Here is a 3,337-nt window from a genome sequence, read left to right on the forward strand (position 1 = left end):
GGAATAATGAAGAGAGAGAGGACGATGCTGTCCCTGAGAAACTCAAAGGATTTGACGATGGATCCATCTCTTTGGGCTGCTGGGCGATATTTCATTGAATGGGACACGTTACTGAGACTGGGTCACATGGATCCCTGTAGATTTGCTAGGGTTTCACAATCAAGCTCGGATTCTGTATGATGGAAACCATCCATGTGTTTCAGCCCAGATATTAAACTTCAGTAAAACCCAACATTTCAAGTGTTAAAGGACTAAAGATAAGCTGGGTAATTTGTCTGTGTTCATTTGGTGGTTCATACCATTTAACAGATGTCTACAATCAGATCTTCAGATTCCAAATTCATTGCTATTCTGCTTACTCCACACTGGGTTCTCTCCTGTTTATGAATGGTATTACCAGGTGGGATGTGGGGGTCTGGGAGAGACACCGTAGAACGGGGGGCTGGGGGCTGAAAGCCGCATGATTGCTGGGTGCTGATTCCATTCCTCTCTTCATGGTCTGGTGCCCTGTCTTCCACCTCATCCCCTGTCTCCTTCGGTTCTCCAGACCAAAATTAAAATTAAAAAAAAATCTTAGCTTATCCTGGGAGTATAATGCATGAATTTCCATCATTTCTCCCCAACCTTTATGTGTTGGGTCCATAGATAAGTGGGCATGATCCGATGGCGCTCTGGCACGGGGGTGGTGGAGGGAGATGACCCTGGAGGGTGAGGACTCTGTCCCAGGTGGGCGGGATGGGGCGGGTCCAAGGACATTCGCTGTGGGTGCAGAAAAGTCAAGGCAGTCCCAGGATGCGTGCCACTTCCCAGAGAGGGACGCGGGGAGAGCGGCCGGCTGAGGTGCTCTGCATCCGTGCCTCTCCTGGGGACGGCGAGTAGCCAAACAGAAGGTGGGAGGAATACGTCCCAAGGCTTGCAGGGGGGCTTCTGGGACAGGCTGAGGGAAATCAGGAGTCAGGACCTGGAAGGGACAATACATTGACTTCTTTGGGACTCTGACCACCACTAGCAAACTTCTGGCTGGAATCCAGTGATTTTAGCGTCTGTGTGTTCGTTTTACGCGGCTTTAAATTGAAAACAGTTTTTCCAAAATGGTTTTTCAGAAGAAAAAAATCAAATAAGCCTCTAACCTGCCTCAGCTGAACTAACAGGGAAAGAGTAGATTTTGGCTCCTTCTGAGCTTTAGGAAGTTCTGGGTTTTCCTCCTAGAACCTCTGTGGTGGTACTTGGCAGAGAAACCATAGGGAGAGTAAGAAAGTACAACTTAGAGCGCAGGGAAGGCAGACGCCTCCCCACCTCCTGTCTGACTGCTCCACAGGGTGCCTCCGTTCTCATTTGGGGAGAAATCCATCTATATGTTGCTGAGGTCTCAAATAACCCGTCCTCTGAAGGCAAAGGGTAGAAAGTCCCTGGGAGTCTCCAGGTCTCTTTAGCTACCCCCAGACTCCTCACCTTGACCCCTTTATTCTTTGCGTTTATGCCTTTCTTTGTCACAAACCATATCCAGACAAAAGACAGAGGCAGTACTATTTAGGAATTCGGAGTCCCCGAGCAAGAGGGAAGGAACGGCACACACTTGACTCTCATCTCGAGGTCAAGTCCTTTTGTTCTCTCGGCAGTCGGGGTTTGCACCTGCCTGGCGAAGAGATACTAAAGGCAAATACATGTAAAAACTCAAGCAGAGAGGAGCTCTGGGAAAAATCAAGCTGTCCACACATATCACCCGGATCAGGCATCATTTAAAGTATCCGGTTGTTAGCAGGTTCACTTTCAGAGCAGTGCCGCCAGCCACATCCAGGCAGCGCAGGGAGGGAGGCTGGGGCGGAGATCCTTGTCCCCCCACCCCCCACCACCCCAGGGAGGGAGGCTGGGACGGAGATCCTTGTCCCCCCACCCCCCCCCCACCCCTGGGGCCGGGGCTCAGACCGCAGGGAGGCATCTTGGCTGCGCTCGGGAGAGAGCCACCGACTGCCGCCCAGGGAGAGGGCCCTGGCCCCGCCGAGGTGCCGAGACTTGGTGGGGGGTTTGCTTTCCTTTTGAAATGGGATCCCACGGGTCTGGAAGGACTTTTTTGTGCTGTTGGCGACGAGGGCACCCAGGCCGCTGTGGCTGTGAGCTTCCCCAGCCGCAGGGACAGGTCTGGCTAGACAGGCAGCTGCCGCGCCTCAGACCCACTGCGGCGCACAGGGCCACCTGCCAAAGGCCGCCAGGGCTGAACCATGTGTCCCATTTGACTCTTGCAAACCCACCCGGCGTTCGTTGGGCTTGGGGTGTGTGTGAGTGTGTGTGTGTGTGTTTCTGCGTGTTTGGGGAGGGGATGGTCACATGACCTCCAGTCTCCAATCTGGGTACCCATTAAGCCCAGACCCGCCAAGAGGGAAAATCAATGAGCGAAGGGACTACTTCGCCCTGGCCTTGCGAAGACTGCGGCGCCGGAGGCCCGGACAGCGCGAGCCCGGTGCGCCCGGAGGCGAGGCGAGGACACTGTTCGCCCCGCTCGGCCACTGGGGGCCGCGGTCACCTTCAGCTCAGGGGAGCCGGAGACGCGAACCCCGCTGGCCGCCCCCGCCGCCCGGCTGCCTCCAGCGCGCAGCCTCCGCTCGCTCTCCCCCGGCGCGGCGGCCGCGATCCGGGACCGAGCGACGTCGCCGTCCCCGAGCTCCGGCTGCGCCCCCACGCCCGCTCCCGCCCGCCGCAGCCTCCAGCCGCGCCCCTCCCCGGGCCCGCCCCTCCGTCCCCGGGGTGCGCGCAGACCCCGCCCGTGCGCCCCGCCTGCTGCGCGCCCCGGGCGGGCAACCGCGAGCCGCGAGCCCTGCTCTCCGCCGCCGGCTGCCCGGCCCGCGCGGCTCTCTGCCCCCAGCCGGTGACGCGGCGCGCCGGCCGAGACAAAAGACCGGGGCCGGGGCCGCCCGGGGCCATGCGAGCCCGAGCCGGCCGCCCGCTGCCCCGCAGGAGCCCGCGCGCCTGCCCCGGCCGCTGCGCGCCCGCCCCGGCCCCGCCTGCAGTCCGGTGGGCGCCGCGCGGCTGAGGGCGGACCCCGGGCCGGGCGGCGGGAGCTGCAGCCGCCCCGGCCCCGGGCGCGGACCCCGGGCTGCCCCAGGAGCCGGGCCGGGGGCTCGGAGCCTTCCCGAGGCGCGGCGTGGAGGCCGAGCGCAGCGCCGCCGGAGAGCAGCGGGAGCCCCGCGGCGGCCTCGGAGGTAACTTCGGAGAGCCCGGGACGCGCGGGGCTGGGGCGCACGCGTGCGGTGTGTGCCCAGGCGACGTGGGTCCTCGAGTGCCCGCGGCTGGGGCGCCGCGCGCGGGGGGCAGTCGGGGCCGGCGGGCGCGCCCCCCTGCC

The 3,337-nt window shown here is 61.6% G+C and overlaps 1 protein-coding gene across 1 annotated transcript in view; it reads left to right on the forward strand.

The window, feature by feature from the left end:
• Positions 1-3,116: 3,116 nt before the first annotated feature.
• The window catches only part of MINAR1 (membrane integral NOTCH2 associated receptor 1), a 32,343-nt gene continuing 32,122 nt past the window's right edge, over positions 3,117-3,337 (forward strand). Inside the window, exon 1 of the mRNA XM_032392095.1 lies at positions 3,117-3,197. The gene's annotated coding sequence lies outside the window, so the exon portion shown is untranslated. The remainder of the gene's footprint in view (positions 3,198-3,337) is intronic.

Source organism: Phoca vitulina, unplaced genomic scaffold (genome assembly GCF_004348235.1).
Source record: "Phoca vitulina isolate PV1807 unplaced genomic scaffold, GSC_HSeal_1.0 scaffold65, whole genome shotgun sequence".
Classification (NCBI taxonomy): domain Eukaryota; kingdom Metazoa; phylum Chordata; class Mammalia; order Carnivora; family Phocidae; genus Phoca; species Phoca vitulina.